Raw genomic sequence first — 26,106 nt, 5'->3', positions numbered from 1 at the left:
AAAAAGAAATGCTGCTTCTCAGAAATGAGCATCCGTCTCCAGTGTACACTGTAAATGGCTGTGTCCCCAACATCAACTGTGTGCCTGGGCTAAAGGCCTATAGGTCTGGAGAGAAGGAGAAATGAGCTACTGGTATCGTTCTCTCTGTGGATTCTTCTCCCACAGATAGATATCCCTTCCAGTGTCAGCTGAAGGGAAACTGACAGGGAGAGTAGTGATGCTCAGAATTGACCTCCGATTCTATCATGACTCGACAGCGACACTCTGGCTCCTGACAGGACATTGGCAATACCTATATCACGTCACTATAACCCCATGCATCAGTGCCCCTCCTGGTCCCCCCAACCCCTGCCCCTGAGCTCAGCAGCTACGGGAAAGAATCCAACAAGATTCGGCTTACGAGATGCCAAAAAACACAACTAAGAAACTGGCAGACAGTACTCAATTGAAAACAAACATGTATGCGTTCTTTATTCCCAAACGTCACAACCTTGAGTTGTCATCCCACCAACAAAGAAACTAGGAGCAGCAACAGACCATTTTCATAGAGGGGCAGGATAGGAGGGCGATGAGGAACCTGCGGCAGAAGAATCCATAGAATAAACATTACCGGTAAGTAATTTCTCCTTCAATGGATTACATTCTCCCTCAGATTCCTCATTTGATAGACTCCCCAAGCAGTACAGCGTGTGGCGGGGGGATGAACGTCTCAAACGAGAAGAACAAATGACTTACCTCTATGTAATGTTCTTTCGGATGGATGTTCATGCCATGGATTCCTCATTACATCAGTTACATCCTTTTTTCCATAGTACTCTGACACAGATGGACCGTAGAAACAATGGTGTACTAGCTTCCCGCTAGAGAGGCAGGTAGGAAGAGCAACAAGGAATCCGTGGTAGGAACAGCATCAGAAAGAACATCCTTCCCAGCCAGATTGTAGCACTCTGAAATGCAGAGAGATAATCCACCTGGATAATACCCCATCACAGGTCTGCCAGCACGAGCACCAGTGTAACCAACAAAAAGCTTGTCATCTTTCCTATGCTTGTGTGAAGAGCCAGGAATGAGGTGTGGACACAGTGGGTTCACGTTTTGGGTCAATGACTTATTAAAATAAAAAGGGGGTTGGGAAATGCCTCGCTGCCCTAAACAAAGAGGTGTTTTGCTACCTAAAACCAAAACTAATGGTCTATCCAAGGTCAGGATGTCAAAAGCAAATCGTCCTGTGTTCAAAGTACTATTCTGGCCCTCACATCTAGGAAACAATGTCTTTGGCCTTAGTAGAGCACAGATGTTCAAAAAGGAAATGCATAACTCCAACACAAAAAGGGTCCAGGAGGATAGTGTTCCTTGTTCCAGATGGTAGTTCCCTTCCCCTGGATGGCTCTTCACTCTTCCTTGTATTTCAAGAATGTCAGTTCCTCAAGTTTCTTTTGATCAACCACACAAACTTGGCTGTTAGTCCGTACATTACTCGGATACCTGGTCTACTCTTGTTAGGGAGAATTCTCTGTTTAGGCTGAATTTCCTAACCTAGTGAGTCCCCCAGCAGCTTTGCTGGATTTTTGGGGTTTATTTTGTTCTCCTGCCAAGAGTGGGACTCTTTTACCCTCACTCTTGGACATGATTTGAGTGTATTCCTGTGACTTGTAATGTGCTTATGGGCTTTGGGGTATTTTTCCCCATAGGCTATCACTGGTTTTTGTATGTGTGTTACACAGCACCCTCAGTGCAGTAACATAGGGGTGTCATAGTGACCCCCAAACATAGACTCCATACCCTGGGACTGACTACTGACTCCCTGGGCATGTAAAGTCACCATTGACTTTACTAGTCTTAAATTGTGAACAGAACCAGTACAAACCATCAAACTGTGGAAGTACTGGTAGGGGCAATTAGATTGCCCCTGGGTCTGTTTGTCGAGGGGGTACTGTCCCGTCCCCCCTCGCTGAGTTTCTGGCTGGTGGCAGTGGATACCACGGAAATATTCCACCGGAATATTTCCCAGTGGGATTTCCCATTGATTTTAATGCACCACTTTTTGGTGCAATGTTAAAGATACCGCCGGTTTATTTATTTAATATTAATTCACCGGTTGGGATTTTTTGCCAGAACTCGCCGCCAAAATGGCGTCTGGGTTCACTTCAGTAACCCTGAATCCGAGTCGAGCCTTTGTTCCACTTTTGGCGGGCTTCTGCACAGAAGCCCTCCAAAGTGGTGCCACTGTGTCTGGGTCTGCAGTATGTGTGGGAGGGGGTTTAGGCACCCTGGACTGAGTTGCCTTGGCAACTCAAGTCGCACTCTTGTGTGATTGGCCCAGTGGTGAGCCCCCCGGCTCACCACTTAGCATGTTTGAGTGACAGCTAGGACTGGTGAATGGGGGTTTGCTGCATAAAAGCAGGGCTTTGGGGACTGGAACTTCAGAAGTCGCCACAGGACCTAAGAAGCCGAAGAGGGAGAAGCTGAGCCGACCTGCCACGACGACACCACCAGTGGAGCCCTGCGGAACCGTCTCGCCACTTCCCAACGACAGAGGAGATCTCCAGTCCGGAGAGTCTTCTTCCCTTGACTGGTGGGGACAACCAGTTTTTGCCTTCTTTTTGCCTCCCTGGAGCATCTCGTGGCCGCCTTGCCTGTGTCAAGCACCCCGGCAACCGGAGTACCACTTTTTACCTCTACCGCGAAAGAGGGGTAACATCCTTTTAACCGGAAAACTCCACGGCTGGTTTCTTCCCTGGTAGTGCAACGACCTTCAGCCTTCCTCCACGTCGAGATCTCCTCTTCCTCTGGACGACGCTACTTGCACCCACTGCCAGGAACAACTGCCACCGCTGGAAGATCCTTTCCAATTTGAAGGTACTGTGTTCCGTCCGGCTTCCCTTGCCACAGATTGTACGGGGTAGATTTAGCCCTCGGCTCTCGAACCTGGGTTAGCCTGGGACACCCTAACTAAACTTTTCTAAGCTTAACAGAACTTTTCTACTCATCTGTAAAGACTTTGGAGACTTTGGGACATTGTGTGATCTTGGGCATATTTGGCCTGGCTCTCCCTAAAGTGGGCCTGGCACTGAACTTCCTTGCTCCTCAATAGACTGCCTTCTCTAATACTTACTGTGGTTCTCTGAAAAGTGTTTTGCTGTATTGCTTTCTTAATTCTGCCTTTCCCTCCCTTTTTAAACAATTTGTTGCAGTGCCATCTAACGTTAAGCACTCACCTCTGGAAATAAGTGGTGTTAACTAAGACTTGTCCAACAAATAACTAGGGATGTACATATAGTAATTAGGACTGTGTTTTGAATTTACTTACCTTTTTCTGTGCTAGCGTAATTTTACAAGTGTGTCTTTTAAATAAATAATTATATACTTTTACACAAGCGCTGGTCAGTGTTTGCTTGTCCTACTGTGCCTCTGTACCTATTCTGTATGCTCTGTATACTGCCTAACTCTTCTTGAGGGAAGTCTGACTGCTCAGCCACAGCTACCAAGTGAATCTGTGTGGTACAGACTGCTACCAAGTGGGTTTACTGCCAAACACCTGTAGTCTTAAATCTTTCGCAGTGGTCCCAGAGGGAACTGCACAGGTTTCTGCCTAACAACTCTACTGCCAGGTTTCCAGTTCCTTTTGACGTATTTTCACAGCCTTCTCACGAGTCATGTTATATCCTGATCAGGACTTTCACAGGTACTGCAAAGTGCACACTGTTCAACTTGGATATGCCTTGTATACTTTTCCTGCAGGGTTTTTCGATTAAAGATATTTGCAACTTGTATCTGCCTGGGCTTCTTTTATCCGCATTTATTAGTATGACTTTGGTTTGCCTCGGTTTATTCCAGCACCTTTAATCTACCTGGGATATTTTCCTGCCAGGGCTTTTCCTATGTGTATGTTATTGCGCCTTTAATTTGCCTGGTATACTCCCCTGCCAGGGCTTTCTCATGTGAACATTTCACACACTTGCAGACGAACCAATTACTTGCCAACAGGTAACGTTCTTTCAACTGGATGTTCCTCCAACGTATTCCACATCTTTGACATGTAATGCCCACAGCTGTGCTGCTTCGGAATGTTTTTTTCGGCAGAGGGCGTCCTGCGTGATGGCGTCAAGTCGATGTCCCTCGAAGGCCTCCGTCGAGGGTGACGTCACCGGATGTTATAAATAGGACACATGGCGCCCGTAGCCTCATTTTATGTTTTTTCCTCCATAACGTGTAACATGCTCATACACAATACCTGCTGCACTGCACGTAGCCTTGCGGGAACTAAAGCTGCAATAGCATGGGAAATTATTCAGAGGGGCAGGCTGGGAGGGCGATGTGAAATACGTTAGAGGAACATCCAGTCAAAAGAACGTTACCAGTTGGTAAGTAACTTGTTTTTCGAATAGATTGTGTCCGACAACGTATTCCACATCTTTGGCAGACTCCAAAAGCAGCATCAGTGAACGGAGGAAGAAGAAGAAGAATTTAGAATACCCAATCAGATGGCAGAATAAAGCACTGCTTTACCAAAGGCCATATCCGGACCATGGCACGTATCCAGGAATTGCAAGACTAAATTCAGATCCCATACCGGCACCTCAAAAGGGGACGGCGGGTACACATTTGTGAGCCCTTTTAGAAATTGGGAAAGCAAAGCAATCTGAAAATAAGAACATTGTTCAGACGAGCGCTTCATAATAGACAGCGCTGCCAGGTAACCTTTAATGGTACCCACTTGAAGAACCCTGTGGGCCAAAGAAAGCAAGAAAGAAAACCATTGGAATGGAATACTGAAAAGGATTAACATGGTTTCCTCAGTACCGGTCGCGAAACGTACGTCAAAGGCAACGGTACAGGGATTTGGTTGCTGACCGCCTGACCAAAAGCAACACCTCCATCACGTCATCCGGGAGGTCCCGATCCTTGTATCTCAAACTTTCAGAAACCAAGCGTGAAGGTTGAGAATCTTGACCTCTGGATGGCAAAACCACCTCGACCCCTCTAGCGCGAGAGAAGATCCTCTCAGTGGGGAAGACGGCGTGGAGGGCAGATGGACATTTCTAGAAGGTCTGAGTACCACGCTCTCCTGACCCAATCTGGAGCAATGAGGAGCCTGAGGGATCTGAACCTCAGCAACCTCCTTAGCACCCGAGGAATGAGGGGGACCTGAGGAAAAATGTACATAAGTGGGAATGACCAATCCATGACAAATGCGTCCCCTGAGGGAATTCCCTTGCGCAAAATCTCTCGCACTTCCGGTTGGCAGCGGTCGCGAACAGATCCACTTGAGGGGTTCCCCAAAGGGCGAAGATCTCCAGAAGGACTTCCTGAGCCAACTCCCACTCGTGGGAGACCGTGCTCTGCCTGCTCAGAGCGTCCCCCACCGCTTTCTCGTCTCCGGCTAGATGAACTGCTGAGAGTGATATTCCTTGCTGTATCGCCCATAACCAGAGCTGTGACCCTACCCCCCTTTTTTGTTGAGGTAATGCATGGCCACTGTGTTGTCCGTCATGATCAGGACACTCTTCCCCCGCACAGATGGCAGAAAAGCCTTCAGAGTCAGCATGATGGCCGTCAGCTCGAACAGATTGATGTGGAGTTTGGTCTCCGACGGAGACCAACGACTGCTGGCGGTCAGATCGTTGGCATGAGCTCCCATCCTGTGAGGGAAGCACCCGTCACCATCATCACCTCTGGCCACGGTTGCCAAAACGGCTGCCCCTTCGGCAGATTCCCTTCGCTGGCCCACCACAGAAGATCCTGCGAGACCGAGAGGAATCTGAATGGGATCCGACATCTTGCCTGAGAATTGTGACCACTGCATCTTGAGAACCCATTGAAGGGACCTCATCCTCAGTCTGGCCTCTCGCACCAGACAAATGCAGGATGCCATGAGACCGAGCAACCTTAAGAATTTGAAAGCCGGAAGACTCTGGACACGTGGAAATTTGTTGACCATCTGTACAAAGTGATGAGCCCTCACCTTGGGAGGCGAGCACTTCCGTAAGGACATGTCCAACACAACCCAGATATACTGGAGCTGTTGGCACGGTTTCATATATCACTTCTTGAAATTGAGGGAGAAGCCCAGCTTGTGAAGGGAGCGGCAGGTGAGGCTGAGATGATACAAAGCTTGTTCGGGAGAACACGCTCGGATCAGACAGTCGTCCAGGTAGGGGTAGACTTGAACCCCCCCTCTCATGAGATACGCTGCCACCACCATCATTAGCTTGGTGAAGACCCTCGGGCGGAGGTCAATCCGAATGGCAGGAACGGAAACTGAAAGTGCGAGTTGCCAGCCGCAAACCTCAGGTATTTTCTGTGCTTTGGATGAATCAGCAACTGAAAATAAGCATCCTGTAGATCCAGAGACACCAACTAATCCTGAAGTCGAAGGGCCTGAAGGACCTGAGAAAGAGTGACCATCTTGAACTTGTTCTTCCTGAGGCACTTGTTCAACCAACGCAAGTCCAAAATGGATCTCAGTCCCCCATCTTTCTTTGGAATAAAAGAATATGGGGAATACCATCCCTTGTTCCTCTCCGATACAGACATCAGCTCTATAGTGCCTATCTCCATCAGGGTCAAGATTTCCTGCACAAGGAGCGGATCCGGAAGCTTCAAAGAAGATTCCCCCAGTGGAATGTCGTGAGGCCGCTTTAAGAAGGGAAGGCAGTAGCCGTGGGCTATTGGATCCAGAACCCACGCCTCCGAAGTAATAACTCGCCATTCTTCGAGATGCTGAGAGAGCCTGCCCCCAACCAGCGAACAATGGACTTTGGCACCTCTAGATCCCCATCCACCACGGGTACCTTTATGGTGACCACTTTGATTAGCGGCTCCTCTCGTTCAACCAAAAGAGGAGTAGTAACAAAAGGAACCCCCCCCCTCCACTGTTGTCACCTAGGGCGAAAAGGCAGAGTTTGACAAACAACTGCACCCAAAGATTTAGCAGCAGCTTTGGAGGTCTGCAACCTCTCAAGGCTCTCGTCAGCCTTGCTGCCAAACAAATGAGCCATCAAAGGGCATGTTCTGAAGACAGGCCTGCACATCCGGAGCAAAACCTGACTTCCGCAACCATGCAAACCTGCGGATCAAGGTGCTCACAGCCATGGACCGGCTAACACCATCAGCCGTGTCCAACCCAGACTGAAGGGATTCAACATGGCATCCTTGCCATCCTGCACAAGAGCAAGGAACCCATCCCTTTCTTCCCCCTCAGGAATATGCTCAGCTGCTTGAGAGACACAATTCCACAGTGTGTGTGAAAATCTTGCCAAGGCACAGTTGGAGTTGGCCGATTTCAGTGCCATACTCCCAGCAGAAAATACCTTGCGTGCCCAACCATCAAAGCACTTGTCGTCCCTATCAGGAGGGATGGTAGGGTACGCTGCCTGCCTAGAAGTAGCCATAGCCGCCTGAACCACCAAACTCTCTGGAGTGGGGTGAGTGGATAGGTAGCTGGGGTCGCTACTAGATGGGTGGTATTTCAACGGCTTGTTGACCACCGGAAGAGACTCCGGGGTCTGCCAAGTAGCCGCCACCCGTTTTTGTAATGCCAAATGAAAAGGCAACACTGGGTCGGTGGACGGACCCTGATCCAAAATATCAGTCCGGTCATCCGTATCGAATGCAACCACAGGACCGGACCACCCCAGATACTCTAACTTTAGACATCAACCTCCTGTAGGAGGATTCAGCATGAGCCCCAGGCTCTGGCCTACCAAACTCCACCTCAGGAGATGTGTCAAGGCCACTGGCATCATGCAACAACTGACAACTCCTCCAACTGACTGTCTTCGGAAAAGACCATGTCAGGAGCCTCATGAGTCTCAACAGGCTCTAACTCCATATCTGACCTCTCCCCATCCTCAAATATCATGCAGAGATTGAAAGAACTCCTTCCTAGGGACAGAAGCGGCCCTGGAGTCCCCAACAGCCCTCACAGTCTTGGATAAAGCCTTTCTCCGAGGATCCACAGTAACAGGGTCCTCCACCAGCAAATTCCGGCCAAATTGCCCCAATGGCGTCTAGGGCAGCGATGGCTTCGGCGTCTTATGTCGACAAAGGCTCCGAAGGCTCCGAGGACTGGATCGAAGGCAAAGCTCCGACAGCCGAACTTTACGGACACGGCGGCGAGGCGGACCTCGAGCCCTTTCCAGATTTCTGCGGTTTCGTTGGGGACGAAGACCGAGACCGGTATCTGGCACGTCTCTAACGACCCACCAGAGCCTTGTCCGAATGGAACCTCGTCGGTTCCTGATGTTTATCACGCCGAGTGCCCAGACCCGAAGTCGCGCGACCATCGGACCGAGACTGTACCCCGCCTGCTTCTACCCAAGGTTCGGACAGAACTGTGCCCTGGGATTGAAAAATCACCAGCATTTGCTCCCTGAATGCCTCCCATTCCTTAGGAATAGAGGACTTAGTGGGACAGACCACTATCTACGTAGAGTCATCATCCGACGAGGACGGGGAAGGCGACCGGTGACGGCGCTTCCGGGAGTGCCGAGATGAGGACGACGAGTGGTGGGACCCACTCCGGGATCCGAGATCCACAGGATTCCTTCCGACGAGGAGAGTCACCCCTCTAATCATCGGTGGAAATACCCGTAGATTTCTTGGATTTTCAGGGTTTAGAAACCCGACCTACCTGTAACTTCCCCTTATGCTCCCACAAGGCCTCGGCAATCAACGACTGGCACTTGGAGCAGTCGTCGGTATCATGACTTTCACCCAGACACCACAAGCAGGTGCGGTGCGGGTCTGTAATAGACATTTTGGACTTACAGTCCCGGCATGTCCTAAAGCCAGACCTCGGAGTCAGAGGGGTAGAAGATGAAGACATTTTCTACCAAGAAGATACACAAGGAGCGCCGAGTTCTCGAAACAAAAACGTTTGTGGAAAAACCAGAACTGAGGCTACGGGTGCGGTGCGTCCTATTTATAACATCCGGTGATGTCACCCTCGAGGGAGGCCTTCGAGGGACCTCGACCCAACACCATCAACGCACAAAGCCCTCTGCCAAAAAAAAATCCAAAGCAGCACAGCTGTGGAGATTACATGTCAACGATGTGGAATACGTTGGAGGACACAATCCATTCAAATTGATAGTCTGTGTCTTTACGGTCATATTTTGAATCCCCCTGGCATACTAGGTCTTCCATGGGTATCGGGTAATAAAATTGCAGCAAAAATGTTGCAGGTAAAAAATTAAATTTGCGGCAAAAATGTTGAGGTTTGACCAGGTAAAGGTGTACCCCATTATACCATTTAAGGGGAGCGGGGGTTGCAGGGGTGTCCCCTGCATCCTTTACATGATTTTGGCGGCACAGCCACAGCATTTTTGCCACAATATTTTGTATACACAGCCATTTTTGCCACAATTTTAAGACATGGAACCCTTCCATGACTACCATTTACGCTGGTACCAGCACGGAGAACCAGCCCTTGCGCAGATTGAAGAGCCCTCACTTAGGCAGCCAAGATTACTATCAGTTTAAACAAACAGCAGGATTAGAACCTTTGAGGACTCTACCAGCGAACCACTGACATTAAAGCAAAGAATGGAACAAGTTCAGTAACCATAGGTTCAGAATGGGGCACAAGCCCCCTCCTCCTTGAATATCATTTTAAAAAAAAGAAAAATCTCAAAACAACAAAAAACAACCCCTAGTGCAAGACACAGCGGTCCACCTTCGCATCGCAATCTAACATACAGTATTACACCTCAAACCCCTAGCAAACAGACGTATCTTATACCCCTTCCCAGACCCCAGCCTCGGCCCAAGATCACATGAAATTTAAGTACAGCACTTGTATACATTACTCGAACAACTGCTATGTCTCCTGCAGTGCCCCCGAGCACACGTATCTCCCCTTGCCTTACATATTACGGCCCTCAGATTCCAAGCCATCTCCACTTGCCTGCGCAAGAAGGTATTGTTTATATTGTCCTCAAATGTCTTTGGTCGGGCATTCTGATGCACCATCGCTTCATATTCCGACTCCGTTACACTGAAAAAAAGAATATCTGTTTTCCAATAACGCTAAGCGGCTTATACCTGCCTCACACCATTGGCACTCTTCTCTTGGCTAACAGCAAGAACATGCCCGCCAGCATCCTTCCCTGAGAAGTAAAATGTCTCGTCTATCCCAACAAGGCTATATTCGGAGAGGGGATCACCCGCTCCCCGATTAGATCACTAAGCAGATCAAACAATGACTCCCAGCACCTCAACACAGGTGGGCACCCCCATTCTACGAGCAAATCATTTTCTGGTGAGGTTGCACATCACATACTCAGTCACTGGAAAAAATAAGTGTAGCATTGCAGGGGTGTAGTAGAATTGGTGAAGATATTTGAAATGAATCAGCTTAAACTTTCATTTATGGCCATCTTCCTAGTTTGAGCACAGCAGTACTTCCACTCGCCTAGTCACTTCCCCCAAGATGACTTCGCCCACTGCAACCTGCTGTCAACGATCTTACCATTGAGATTGTAAACCAATGTACTGCCATCCTCTAGACCCATCACCTCGTCCAAAATACTTGCTACTTCAGGTTGAGACAGGAATGTCGGGAACCCTCAACTAGTACAAAAATGCATCCAATGGTGTAGCCATCCTCTTTTCCTAAAACTCTGCTAACGAGAGAAATTGATCTTCCAGAAAAAGATCCCGGAATTATGGGATGCCCAACCTCCCCATACAATGCACAAAACTATGTTCGCTAGTCAGCAGCGTAGTCGGAATATATGTAATGGGTAGACTCTGGGAGTAAAGTACATCCACCCTCCCCTTCATCTCAATTTGCACCCAGGATTTGCACGTCAAGGCCACCAAATTCTGGGGTTTCGACAAATTATTCTGAGCAAACAATATAACCACCAGAAGAAGTGGCGGGGCTGCTGTCTATATGTGCCGTCGGCATACCAATACACCAGAAAGGCTGCTGCATAATACGCCTCAAATGGGGTCATCAACTTCTCACAACTCACTCGAGGCTGCTTTCATGCCCATATAAAGTGGAACACTACCTTCATCACCTCCCCAAAATAAGACTTGCATAACACCAACGGGACATTTGTTTGTTTATTATTCTTATATAGCGCACCTGACCCAGGGGTATCTGGGTGCTCAAGGAATAGGAATACGGTTACAGAATACAGTAAATAGAATAGAGTGTACATACATGCATGAATAGAAAGGTACAGTTACATTACAGTGGTAAGAAACATGAAGTGTGGTCCAGATTAGTTCTTACTGAGTAGCCAGGAGATGACACTTCTGAAGTTGGCAAACACTTGTAGGGATTTGATGTCGGGTGGGAGGGTGTTCCATAGTTGGGCGGCCATGACTGGGAAGCTAGATCCGCCTGCTCTCTTCAGATTGTATCTGGGGACCACTAGACCAAAGGTGTTGGAGGATCTGGTAATTCGTGAGGAGGCTCTCCGAGTGAATTTTTCCGTGATATATGGAGGGGCTGTGTGGTTCAGCACCTTGTGGGTCAGACATAAGGTTTTAAGTTCGATCTTTTCTTGAATGGACAGCCATTCACATTGTTTTCTGATGGCTGAAATATGCTCTCTTCTAGGTATGCAGCTCTAAGAGCATTGTTCTGCATTATCTGGAGTTTGTTGGTTACCGTCTTGTTAGCACCTAAGTAGAAGCCGTTACAATACTCTAATTTGGACTATATGAGTGCTCTGGCTAGAATCAAACAGCTTTCAGAAGACAGCAGGGGTCTGCAGGCCCTTATCAACTTGCCTGTATAGGCGGTGGATGAGGCAGTCATGTTTACTTGTTTGGATAAGTTGGAGGTGGCGTCAAGATAGAAGCTTAAGGTTTTTACATATTTGGCAATGGGGGTGTTATTACCATCTATATTGATAGAGGTGTAGTTGGGGCTTAGTTTGTTCAAGTTGGTAGATGAGCCAACTAAGAGAAGTTCCGTTTTGTCGTCATTCAGGCAGAGGCCATGGACGGCATCCATGCCTGAATGACTGTGTAAATGTTGTTCACACTATGTACATCTAAGTCATAGTTGCCTGTCAAGGGTAGGAGTATCTGGGTGTCATCAGCATAATTAGTGTAGGTGACACCCAGACGGACCAGTTTATCAAAAAAGGGCTTTGTAAAAATGTTATACAAAGTAGGCGATACGCAAGAGCCTTGTGGTACGCCAGCTCTGATAGGTATGGGGTCAGCCGCTGCAGTAGACGAGAAGACCTGCATGGTCCTATTATTGAGGAAAGATTGGATCCAGGTGATGGCGGACCCAGAAAAGTGCGGTGCCATGGTGATCGCAGGTCCAGGAGGAGTGAGATGGCGAGGTTACCTTTATCTTTTAGTTCATCGATCTGACTTTTGAGGTCGACAAGGGCAGTTTCTGACCCATGTTGAGGTCTAAAGCCAGATTGTCGTCTTCCCAGGAGTTTAATAGTCTCTAGATAGTCTTGGATTTGCAAATATGCAACCTGATCTCAAAAATTCAAAAGGAAGGGGACTGTGGTGATGGGTCTGTAGTTAGTAGGGATCGTGGGGTCTAGTGTTTGTTTTTTGAGTAAAGGTAGTACCCACGATTGCTTCAGGTTTGTAGGTACAGTGCTACTGGAGAATGATGAGTTGATATGTTTGGTAATAAATGGGGCCAGGTCTCTGGCCGCGTCTTTAATGATCTGTGCCGGACAACTGTCGCCCTGGCAGTTAGCCGGTTTCAGCGAGGCTATGATTTTTTTGTACATCCGGAACGGATATGTTGGAGAATTTGAAGCCTGGGGACTGATGCGGGGGGCTGACCGGAGGGGGCGAGGTTAAGGCAGAGTCTGTACGTTGACGCCTTTTGTTTGCTATTTTATTCTGAAGGCCGGAAAGTTTGTTCGTGAGCGCATTTTGGATGCTCGTGCACCAGGGTTTGTCTTTTTGGCAGACATCCATGGGTGGGTTGGGGTCCTCAAGCTCAATATATTGAAGAGTTCTTTAGTGCTGGATTCTGCTTGGATTATTCTATTGTTGAAGGTATCCCGCTTGATGCGGATGATCTCATCTTTATATTTGGTGTTGATATTAAAAGGTTGGTTTTATTTTCAGATGGGATGTTTTTCAAGAGTGTTTCAAGTGTCCACTTTTCTGATCATAGCGTCTTTAATTCAGGGGTGAACCAAGTATTCATGTGTGCTCTTGGTTTCCTTTTGCGCATTTTAAGTGGTGCGACTATCTATAGCTTTGGTCATAGATGCGTTATAGGCGTCTACCAATAGGTTGGGGTCATTGGTACTAGGTAATGGGCTTAGTACGGGGAATACCAGAGGTAAGAAAGCCTCAGCAGTAATGTTACACTTGTTTCTGGTGGGAAACGGTGGTGCCAGGGGGCACGATTTGTTAAATAGATTATTGATACTGAACTCAAAGGAGAGAAGGTGGTGGTCAGTCCATGACTGGAGAACAGTCTCTTTCATAGTGATATTACAACTGAGATCTGCTACCCGTCGAGGATCCTGCCTTTCTCGTGAGTAGGTTGGGTGAGAAGCTGTTGTGGTATTGTCGGCAAGTAGATTCATAAGGTCTTCCTCGAATGAGCCTATGGGCCCAGGAGGCCTGTATATTAGGAGGAATCTGATGGTACTTTTGTGCGACGTTTGGAGTTTGGCAGAGAGAAGCTCGCAGGATGAGAGAGGCGCTGCAGGAGCTAATCTCATATCTAATGTAGTTCTGAATATGATGGCGATACCTCCTCCTCTGTAGTTGGGTCCATCCACTCTAATGATAGAGTAATTATCCGGGACTGCTAGTACAAGTGAAGGGCCTGCTGCCGCGTGAAGCCAGGATTCTGTAACTGCGAGGAAGTCAAGGTTGTTGGACAAAATATTTGCAATCTCAGTAGCATGGGCTACAAGAGACCTAGCATTTATTAAGGCACCTTTGAAGGACTGCATTTGCTTGTTGGGTGGGCTGTTGCTAGATGTGGGCTGTTTTAGATTTGTGTTTTGTCTATGTTGAGTAGGTTGTGTGTCTGAGATTCCCTTGCAGAGTTTACTCGGGACTTTAGGACCATGTTTGCCAAATTGATTATGAGGAGTGATTGCGGGGGATGGTGGTAGCCTAGTCCGGAGTGTAAGATTTCTATCAATAGAATTAGTGCAAGTGGTTGATCGATACAGAAAGTGGGGCAACAATATCAATTTTACCAGTGATTTTCTATCGTAAAGGCTGAAGGGCAACTTTGACCACCTCTACGAGTCCGCCCAAGCCTGCTCCAAAACTCTGCCATAGTTACGCTGGTATAAGATTTCCAGGGACCTGGCTATGTCTATACCCAGATATCGGGTGCAATTCATGTGCCACTGAAAGTTCAATCCATCCGCATACTGTTCCGTACAAGCATTAAGTGGAGAAACAGATTCTGAAGGGTTAACTTTCAAACCAGATTTATTCCCCAAATCCATCACATGCGTCATAATCGAAACAGGGTGGACCCTGGGTCCCGTACATAAAGCACCATATCATCAGCATACAGAGACACCACCAAATTGTGACTATACAGCTGCACTCCTTTATTTATAAAGGATGTCTTGGGAGGATAGCTCAGTGGCAACGTGCTCGCCTTGGAAGCAAAACTACACACAGCAACACAGTTTGATCCCCGGGTCCGCGCTTAGTAACCGCTGGGTATTAAGCGTGTTATAAATAACCCATCATATATATGCTTCACACTGAGTAGTTCTGCCAGTGGCTCGATCGCCCAGGCGAACAGCAGGGGCGAGAGGGTAACCCCCCCCTGGCGTGTCCCCCGTTCCAAGGGAAGCGGCTGTGTGTGCTGACCATTCACCCGGATCCTGGCGGTCGGTAAAGCGTAAAGCAGGGAAACCAATGAGATGAACCCTTCACCAAGAACCATTCTTTTCAATACTGCAAACAAAAAAAGACCATTCTACTGAATCAAAAGGCTTTTCGGCATCCAAATGGACTGATTCATGGATCAATGGATGGGTCGATTCATGGATGGATGGATGGTCTCTACCACCACAGAGTCTTCGCTAGGCGCAGCCGACATCAACCCAAACATTTGCACAACCCATAAGAGGAGGAGCACCCCAGGATAAAGCCAGATTGGTCTGATCAGAATTCTACTCATCAACGGAGCCAGTCTCATGGCCAACAGCTTGGCCAGGATCTTGTTGTCCAAGTTAACAAGCCAACTTTGACGGCAGGAAGAACATTCTTCGATATCGGGTAATAAAATAGCAGCAAAAATATTGCAGGTGAAAAAGAATTGCAGCAAAAATGCAGTGGTATGACCTGCCAAAGGTGTACCCCATTATACCATTTAAGGGGAGCAGGGGTTGCGGGGGTGTCCCCTGGTACCGTTAAATGGTATAATGGGTCTGGGGTTGTGGGGGTGTCCCCGCATCCTTAACATGATTGTGGCGGCAAAACACAGCATTTTTGCCACAATATTTTGTATTCACTGCCATTTTTGCCGCGAATTTAAGAGATGGAACCCATTCATCTGCCTCCTTCGTGGGTTTCAACAATATAACTACCACCACTTCACGCAGAGACTCTGCCGCCCCACCCTCAAGGCCTGCCAGTAGACCTCCAACAGGTGCAGGGCTAAAACTGCTGGATAGTGCTTATAAAAATCTGCTGCAAGGCCGTCTGACCCAGGGGCAGTTCCTTGATAGCACCCAATATATCTTAACGGGCCGACAAAACCACTCCTGCTCCTCTGGGCTACACCAACACAGCGCCCCCTGATCAAGGTACTCCTCCACATTTAGCTGTGAGCCCCGAAGCCAGGAGGAATAAAGACGGGTATATAATTTCCCCATCAGTATTCCTAGAGGTGCCCTAAGTATCACCAAGTACCGCAATATGCGTTGTGCCTGTGTCCGACTTAACCGCCCATGCCAGCAACTTGCCAGGACGCTGCCCCTCCCCATATTGGCGGACCCACATCTCACTAGCTAGAAACTTCACCTCCCGGTGCGCTGCACATCGAAATTTCTCCAACTCCTCCCAGATCTACTGCTGTTTAACCAGATCCCCCCCATATAATCGGGCTACTGAATCTGCCTGATCACTGTGTCAGTAAGCTCCTTTCTAATAACCTTCAGAAACCCTGACTCATTAAATAAGCATTCTCCTCGTACCACACACCTGACGGTTTCCCACATTATTAGCCTCATTCCCCTTATAAACATTCTCTATAACCTGCATGATGGCATAGCTAAATGTGTCAGTGAAAGCCTCCCTTTTAAACACGCACATTGGTCCATTATACAATTTCCAGGAATGTCAACAACCATCACCACGGGGGCATGATCTGACTGGGTGCCAGTATTCTGACCTCACTGACGCATCTGTTGCAAGCTCCGACACCACAAAGTAATCCAACTGAGATGCTGACTGATGCAGTGTGTCCCATGCCTGACACCACACATCCCTAAGATCCCAGGCCCAGCAGAGCTCACCCAATCTACCAGTCGCCTTCGATGCAACTCTTTGAACGTCATCCATCCTGTCTAGGTCATGCCATCCTATGTACTGCGCTGCCCCCTCCCCTTTCCCCCTGCACTTTTCCCGTTCCCTCCTCCCCTGCACGATCTCAATGTCACATGGCCTAGTAGGATCGGTATCTGTCTTCCCTCTGCTTCCCCTCCCTTGCCTCGTCGCGCCATGAAACACTTGTGTATAGGCACGTTATAAATGCCATATCATATCAAGCTCGCAGCCATCTTGACGGAGCCCTCTAGCGCCCTCCACAGGGAGGCAATATCCTCAATTGATGACCTGCAAGGCTCAAGCATCAAACGGGGTCTCTGACCACTCCTTGCCGAACAAGGATAGCCTTTCTCCCCCACCAGTGAAGGGTGTTGGAGCCAGTCAGTGAGATTTGGCACTGTGGGCAGCTGACAGGTTAGCCAGCCGCAGAGATACCCCCTCGCTGCGTACCTCTCCCCCCCGTTTCTTGGGAAGCGCCGGTCCTCGCCCCTTCCTGGGGCAGGTTGAGCTTGTCCCCTTCTGGGCAAGGGAAACGGGTGAAACCCATTGTCTCGCAATGAGGATTGCGTGGACGGCTGCTGGACTGCGACCAGGAAGGACTTGGCAGTTGTCTTAGACTGAACTTTCTGGAGGGCGTTGTCCGCCTTGGCTCCAAACACGTTCCAGCTGCCAAGAGGCATATCCAGCAGTCTTGTCTGTACGTCGGACGCGAACCACAACAATCGCAGCAACGAATGGCGCCTGACCACAGTGTTAGTGGCCCTGTCCACGCAGTCTGCAGTGTCTAGACCAGACTACAGCAGCTGCCTTGCAGCTTGCATGCCATCTGAGACAATGGATAGGAACCCATCCCTCATCTCGCCTTCTGGAATGTGCTCAGCCGCACCGGCTACAGCAGACCAGGGACCAAACACGAAAGGAAAACTTTGACATGGCGCAAGATTCATTCACGGCCCGCAGTGCCAGACTGCCAGACGCAAACACCTTCTTCCCCATGCGTCCTGTCTCTTGCTCTCCCTGTCCAGTTGAAGGCACGGACTCGCCGTGGTGGCCTGGAACACCAGGCTTTTAGGTGAAGCGTGGGCGGAGAGGAAGGCCAGGTCCAAAGGACTAGGCTGATATTTCCTTGCCAGCTCACTGTTCACTGGGGGTGCAGAGCCAGGCTTTTCACACACACCTAAAACCGGGGCTTCCACAGCCACATTAAGAGGCAGCATGGTTTCCTTTCTTTTGAGCATCATCCATGTCACAGAGTTCATAATGCACTCTGGATCTAGACTGTGCCGAGAGACCCAGGGTATCGGCTACCTTTGCCATTAGACAACTAACAACAATTGCTAGCTAAATTATGTCCCCATTACCTCAATTTCCCATCATTAACCTAATCTCCACCAGCCAACTACCACGAGAACCCAATCCATGTGCAACTCGTTTAGATCAGATAAAAAGTCCTCTGCTCTAACATGGTCACTGAAAGAGTGAATCTGAACATCGAAAACAACATGCAGGATTGCTGGATAGATCATACGATATTTCAATTTCGTTTCTCGCACTTCCTACTTTACCAAAGTAAAAAAAGTTGTCTCATTACCACCACATCTTTGCTAAGGTCTCCAAAGACCATTTTATGACCGCCCCAGGTCAGGTCATTAAACTCTCTTTTACGCTTCAAAACCAATTGTTTTACAGGAAACATATATTAATGAAGTGTTGTGGCCGTTGTCCCAATGCAGGATTAGTACCCAAGGACCTGTGAGCCCTCCACAAAGGGACTAGGATCCAAATCCAATATTTTAGAGATTCCTTAGAATAAATTCTGTAGGATTTCCACACTACATTTTCTGGAAGGCTAGCTACACATGTTATTCCTCCTGGATTGATTTTCCTGGTCAGAAATCTTTTTACTTAATTTTTAATTTAGCTGTTTTAGTTCTCCAACAGTATCCTCCATTTTCATCACTCTCATATCCAAATCATTGTTCCTTGTCTACAGTCCACCAATTCTTGTGGACATCTCCTGACATCTTTCCTCAGTGTTATACAGCTTACCTTTCATTTCAGCAATGTCAACTGCCATTCTTAGTTAGCATATCCTGGATCTTTGCATCTTTCTCTTCTTTAAAAAGGACCTCCATCTCTTTTTCACCAGCTTTAGATCTCTTAGCAGCTGTGAAGGCTCAGGATTTTCAGTTTCAGTCATGGGCGTTGTAGTCTTTCAGTTGAGGCAGGAGCTCTGATTTTAGGCTGCCATCATTGAAATCATTGAAGCGGACAATTCCAGAATCTCAAACATTTAAAAAAAACTGTCCCAAACTTTTATCCAGCCTTTTTTTTTTTTTTTAAAGAGTCCAACCATATCTCATGCGAGTCTCTATATTCAACTGGATCATTGGCACACCAGTGGGGCTGGGCAGGAAGCAGGGTAAAAGGTTCAGTATGGAGAGTCCAGGAGTCTCTTTGGGTATTGCAGGTAAGCAAAGTTAGTTGTACAAAGCAAGGCAATAAGTGTGTTCCCTTGAAGTTGGCCCCCAGGACCAGTGTCCTACAGCAGGGTTAGAGTACAATGGGTGGTCCACCCCAATGTTACTGGGTTGCGAGATTAAGCTATCTGCAGACCCCAGGATCAGGCAAACAACCAAGAGATAAGTTGTACCAGGGGTAGGGCAGTACCTTTAGCTGAATAAATGGTTGCTGCAGGACGGTTCCAGCAGAGGCACAACAGCAGTCCTGGTTCCTGCATTCTCGTTCTTCAACAGAAGAAAGGGACTTTGGTGGATCTGGTGACAGCTCTCGTGCAGACGGATGCCTAGCAAAGGATCTTCTCAGTTCTAGCTTGTTGGCACCTTTTTCAGGCTTGGTTGAAGGACGGTTCTTATGGCGGGTGACTTCTCGTCCTCGTCTCGGGTGAGGGGGCTTTTGGGAGCTGGATCAAGTCACTACAGGCTTAGGAGGATACCCGCAAAGTAAACAGCGCTTCAGGCGACTATGCAGCCGAGGTCCCAGGGTATTGGTGATATGACTTACTGTAATGGTCTTTAATGTACTGTAATGTTCTTTCTATGGATTCTCCTCCTGCAGATTCCTCATCAGATAGACATTCCAGAGTCAGCTGCTCGGAAAACGTTTGGACAGGGGCAATAGTGCACCTCGACTCGGCCGTTGACCAGTCATCGGTCGTGGTACAGAAGTAATTTGTTTTGCATAAGTCACCCCTAGTGGGACAGGTATGCCCAGACTTGTGTCTCGTGTGTCCTGGGCCTAGAGACCCAAGATACTCCTCACTGATGAGGTCCAGCAAGGTCTGAAACATGATTGGGGATGCTTGTGGTCTCGTGCAGAGGGGATGTGACCAAGCAGTTCGGGCTGGCCTGCCCCTTTTGGGGTGGGACCAAGCCTGATTTGCATATGGTCTTTACCCTTTTGTAAGGGCTTCGCAGGCAAAGAACGATGGTCGGGAGGGTTGCCCAGGGCAATGCCAGTGGTTGAGATTAATTACAAATCTTCCAGCCACCACCTCTTGTTTTGCATAGGTCGTCACTACGCCCTGTACCCAAGTTCCCCCACAGTGTTCTTTTTTTCTTTTTCTAAACCAGAGGGGAACACTTAGAATTCAGAAACACACCAATAAGTCCTACAGTAGCCCCTTAAACGAGAGCTCACCTCTTTCTCCCAATAGAGAAGTTAGTCATTAACCGTAAGCACTTTCACAGCGGGGTTGGATGGGAGGGTCATGAGGAAGATGAGGGGGAAGAATCCATAGAGACAACAGTGTGGCAAGTAATTTCTCCTTCAATAGATTGCCTTTCTCCCGCAGATTCCTCATCTTATAGACTCCCCAAGCAGTATGTGTTAAGGAGGTGGGATGAAAGTGCCCAGACAAGGAAACTTTGTAAAGCCGCTCTCTCAAAACAAGCATCAGCTCCATGGGTTATACCCAGGCAATAGAGTTTGGTGAAGGTATGCAGTGAGGACGAAGTTGCTGCTCGGCAGGTGTCCCTCACCGGCACCCCCCTTTGCAGAGCCGAAGAGGCAGCCACCCCCCTTTTGGAGCAGGCTCTGATATGACAGGTTATTTATAACGCGCTCACTACCCGAGGTTTCTAAGCGCGGACCCAGGGATCGAACCTGTGTTGCTCCATGTCGTCTTGCTTCCAAGGCGAACACGTTGCCCCCGAGCTATCTTCCCGAGATATCCGGAGGCAATTCATTCCCTGCATTGCGGTAACATTCTGAAATTAAGAGTGTGACCCACCTAGAGATGGTCTGCTTGGAGACAGCCAAACCCTTTCTTGCCATCGAGAAGGCTACAGTTGGTCCGCTTAGCTTTTCTGTTGCAAAAACAGCTGAATTTAGCAGAGCCCCCTCTCTGGGTCTAGCCTATGGACGGCTCGAGGCGGGTAGAAAACTGGCCAGTTAATAGCCTGGGATAGATGGAACTTAGACCACTTTGGGTAAAAACTCTTGTTGTCCTTTAAGATAAACATTTTCCTTGAAAAAACGAAGAACTGTCGGCTGGCATGACAGGGCCTGCAGCTCACTGAACGGTCTCGATGGCGTATTGACCACCAAAAAAGCAGTCTGTAGAGAGTAAACAAATGGAACAAGAGTGTAAACGCTCAAAGGGAGCCGCTATGAGAAAAGTGAGAATCAAGTTAGGGTCCCAGTCTGGGACAACAAAGGGTACAGGCTGAAACTTATTTACAAGTCCCTTCAGGAAATGGGCCACAACCGGGATCATAAAGAAAGATGCTTGATCTTGAGACCTTTTGAACACAGACAAAGCCGCCAACTATCCTTTGACTGTTGCAACCTGAAGGCCTGGTGACGCCAGTCATGAAAGGATTCAATCACCGTAGTGGTGGGGTAGGTGACTAGGCCAATCTCGCGTTCCCTGCACCATGACTCTATTCTCCTCAACCTGCACGGATACAGTGATCTTGTTCACTGTCTCCATGGAGCCGTTAGCATCTCAAGTACCGCTTTCGAGAGGTCCCAATCATACCTCATCCTCTCAAGAGCCATGCATGTAGGTTGAGTGATTCCGGGTTTGGGTGGAGGCCCAACCTTCCGACAGAAAGGACATCCAGCCTTCAAGGCAAAAGGAGGGGTTGGGCAGATGGCCAACTATAGAAGCTCTGAGTTCCACATTCTCCTCGCCCAATATGGGGCAATCAAGATCAGGGTTGCTTGGAACCTCCTCAACCTCCTGAGAACCCACAGAATGACGGAATCGGAGGGAAAGCATAGTGGAGGTCTAAAGCCCACTCCACCAGAAATTGCATCCCCCAGTGCGCCTCTCGCTGGGAATTTCCATCAAGCAAAACTGTCTGCACTTCCGGTTGGATTCTGTGGCAAACAGATCCACTGCTGGGGTATCCCACAGAGAAGACCTTCTCTAGGACTTCCTGGCACACTTCCCACTCGAGTGAGAGTGTGCTCTGCCTGCTCAGAGTGTCCACCAATCCGTTCTCGATCACTGCCAGATGTACTGCTGGGACTGAGATGCGATTCCCTAAAAGTTAGAACCACAGCTGCATCACCTCTGCAACGGGGAAGAGAGTGCACGCCACCTTGATTGTTCAGGTAGTGCATGGCCACCGTATTGTCCTGATCGTACGTAGTTCCAGCCTGTTAATGTGCCATTTTATTCATTTATTTATTGGATATTTGTAAGGTGCCTATACAACAAATGGTGTTTCAAGGCACCACAAGAAAAAGGGGTGGGGACGGTAGAAGGCCGCTCACCACTCACTTGCATAGCCTCGCAGTCAGTGCCTCAACCCTTCAGTGACGCATCCGTGACCACCCTGGCCTGAGGCCACGGCGGCCAGAAAATAACAGACGGCCAGGATAACACTGGAGTCCTTAACTGCTTAGCACCTTGGAACTCTGGATACCTGCAAATAACATAGCAATAATTAAATTCTGAATTGAACTTCACTAACCATTTCCAATATGTACCTTCCCAGACCCATTTGTTACCTGATAGTCTGTTTCTTTACAGAGAGACTCTTGAAAGAATTAATCCTTATAGTTAACTTTGCTTTTCTCAGATGAATGCTTTAGACTTCAATCTCTTCATAAACTATCTGGATTACTTCTGTGTAATGTTGACATTTCTGTAATTGAACACTAAACTTGTATTGGATGTTTGCTAATTTTAAAACTGCTCTTTGTTTTGCTGTGTTTACTTGTAGTTCTCTCAGTGCTTCATAAAACTCGATGGCTTCTGAAAACAATCTGAATTTAGTGATCTGATCTCTCTTTGAACTTCTTTACTTGTATGAAGTTTAATTACTTCTTAAATCTATTTTCAGAGTTCAGGTTAATTCCAAAATACAAACGTTGTTATTTTTAGAACACTGCTGAATGTCACTTTATTAACGCGCACACGCTACCTGGATTCCCACGCCGCCACAGGATCGCGCAATAAAGATGATCACTGATCGCTGCCTTCTTAATCAAACAGCTGATTTTGAGAACGCTGCTTACTATTATTACACTTGCGGGCATACGTTACTTGGATTCACTTGCCGCCACAGGATCAAACTAATCTCCTCTAAACGACGAAAAGCATATTACGCGATGCATGCAAGAACTTCCTGGACAGGCCGCCTTACGTTATCAGGTCCTTTCCTCAAATGCGGCCGGCACGCAACGGATACACGAACGCTTCTATTTATTCTGCTACTCCTACGTGAGTCGCGCGTAAACTTAAATTCTATTATTTATACGCTGGCGCACGCACAATTAAACGAACGTTCAATAGTACATTGTAAATACTTTTCCTTTCCAAAACTTATTTACATTTGTTGCACGACTAACAGTTTGACTTTTTTTCAATTTTTGAAATAAAATGACTTTCCAAAGCTGAACTTGAACTGAATTAAATTAGAACATGAAAACATTTTCTCATAACTTTGCTTTTAGCATAACTTCAGTCACTTATCCGAGTCTTCTCTGGCTTTTTCTGATGAATTGATAACTGGTATTCTGTGGTTTCTTTAGTTTTCTTTTTGTTTACACTGGAGCTCTAATGCGCTGTGACCATCCATAAACACATCTTGAATGAAAGGCAGGTTCCAAACTACATCACAGTGGTCATTGAACAATCTTGAGCTGGGACAATAGTTGCTGGCTGATATAATGATTAGATTAAGGAAATGTCATGCCATTTCAATGCAATTAACCTTACCTATTCACTATTAACACTTAGTAATGTCTAACCTAAGGCCTTCTGTTACCCAGGGACCTGACAGTTCCCCCACCAACATGTTACGCTAATGGCCCAGCAAGCGAGGTGGTTGGCCACCGACCTGGACACTTTTAGATTGTCTTTTAAAGTGCCAAAATATTGGGACCATCGACCCCGCAGGGGATGCATCGGCAGTCTGGCCTCTGGCACTATAAAAATGCAAGAGGCCACGAGACCTAAGAGGCAGAGGAAGGAAGCTGGTGGCAAGGTGTTGTGGCACTGGAACAGGTGAACCATATGCCTGACACAGTACCCGCAGAAATGTTTGCAGGAAAAATAACGAATGGAGAAAAGGATTGCAAACAAATATGATAATCATTTCTCCATTTGCTATCATGGAGATCTGCATGACACTGGCCTGTTGACTCACTCCTCGGGTGGGGACAGGGGGTCTCGGGGGGAGCAGCCTTCCCCACCCGAGGGTCCAGGACCACTCCGATGAACTGCAGCCTCTATGTTGGTGTCATATAGGAGTTCAGGGAGAAGCCCAGCTGGGGGAGTAGCGAGCAACTGTCCTCGAGATGGGACAAAACCTGCTCCGTCAACTTCCCTCAGATCAGCCAGTCGTCCAGGTATGGGAACACATGGATGCCGAATCTCTTGAGGTGGGCCATGACTACCACCATTAGCTTGGTGAAAACCCTTGGGCACACTGTAGTGCTTGTTCCCTATGAGGAAGTTCAGGAATGTCCTGTGCTTCTGGTGGATCGGCACTTGGAAATATGCCTCCTGGAGATCAATTGACACCAGCCAGTCCTGAAGTCAGAGCGTGGAGAATTCCTCTCAAAGTCACCATCTTGAACTTTCTCAGGAACTTGTTCAAGGCCATGAGGTCCAAGATGGGACAGAGACCTCGCCCTTTTTGGGTAGAAGGAAATACCAGGAATACCAGCCCCATCATCTCTGCTCGGGAGGTACGTCTTCCATGGCAACCTTCAAAAGCAGAGCTTGCAGCTCTTCTTGGAGCTCTTGTTCTGGTTGCTGAGTAGGAGGGGTGGCCTGTGGCAGCCTTTTTAAGAATGGCTGCACCATTGGACGTGCTGGAGCGTCGAGGTATCAGAGGTAAGCTCCTGCCATTGGAGCCAGTGCTCACCTATCTGTTCTCCAACTGGAGAATAGTAGGGGGAAAAATCAAAGCGGGTTTGAGGGCAAACCCACCCCAACCGCTGCTGCCACCATCTGCTGGCCTCTGGAGTCCCCGCTGCCCCTTCCGGAGAACGGGAACCGCCTCTGCCCCTGTCTAAGTTGCAGGAGCTGAACTTTCCTGTCAAGGGGGACGAAACAGCGGTATACTCTTCCCCTTGAGGCGAAGCCAAAAGGCAGGTTTTGCCAGCGGCTGGATAGCTAGGTCCAGAGACTTGGTAGCCAGATTTGTGTTTCTAAATTTCTTGTCGACTTTTGAGTCATACAGATTCTCTGTGTCAAAGGTGATCTCCAGTAATTTGTATTGGATGTTGGGCGAGAACCCAGATGTGTGAAGATGAGCACATCTTCTCAAGACAGTCGCTGACCCCATAGATCTTCCAACATAGCCCACGACAGCCAGGCCACCTCCTTGCCATCATCCACAATTCTTTGAAATCCTTCTCTCCCCCCCATCCCGCATCCCTCTTCGGGAATGTACTGAGCGGCTTCCCCGATAGCCCTCCACAAGCCAAATGTGTACTTTGCGAATGCTCAGGATGCGTTAACCGCCTTCAGGGCTATACTGCCTAAAGAGAACACCTTCCAGACTAGGGAGTCAAGATTCTTTCCTTCCCTACCCTTCGGGAGTATAGATGTGGATGGACTAGTATTAACAGTGGCTGCCAGCACCACCAACCCCTCTGGCGTTATCCGAGTGGAAAGACCAACTGCCTCCCCTTGCCGCCTGTACTAATTTGTGAAGTCAGAATTCACCAGGGGAGCAGTGCAAGGTCTCTGCCACAAGGTTGCGATGGGGTCGGCAATAGCCAAATTAAATGGCATGGCCCTCAGTGTAGAGGGTCCTTCCTCCGGAATGTCTGTGAGCTCGTAGCCTGACAAAGGTCTGGCAGGGGCACTCTAACCTAGGGTATCTACCACCCTATCCACTGTGGTACAGTACTTGGCATTTGCATGCCCATAAGGGTGAGCCTGCTGAGTCTCTAAATCAGGAGAGCTGTCCAGGCCACTGGCATCATGGAGGCCCCTCAGCTAAGGTGACTAAATTGATCAGCGATAAAGTCTCTGCCTCCAGCACCTGCATAAGCAAAGTCGAAGCCACACGACATCTGGCAGTAATTTTCGTCGAAAGTTATCACCATTCTGCCAAAACTCTGTTCTCCACTGCGAGACATAGGAATGTTTGGCTATCGGCACTGATACCGATGGTCCTGCGTCAA

General features: G+C 48.2%; 1 protein-coding gene across 4 annotated transcripts in view; it reads right to left on the bottom strand.

The window, feature by feature from the left end:
* Positions 1-26,106, bottom strand: part of WASHC4 (WASH complex subunit 4) — a 1,230,387-nt gene that overhangs the window by 786,763 nt on the left and 417,518 nt on the right. The window lies entirely within an intron of this gene.

Source organism: Ambystoma mexicanum, chromosome 12 (assembly GCF_040938575.1).
Source record: "Ambystoma mexicanum isolate Mex_15411 chromosome 12, UKY_AmexF1_1, whole genome shotgun sequence".
Classification (NCBI taxonomy): domain Eukaryota; kingdom Metazoa; phylum Chordata; class Amphibia; order Caudata; family Ambystomatidae; genus Ambystoma; species Ambystoma mexicanum.
This window is presented reverse-complemented; position numbering and strand designations above follow the sequence as displayed.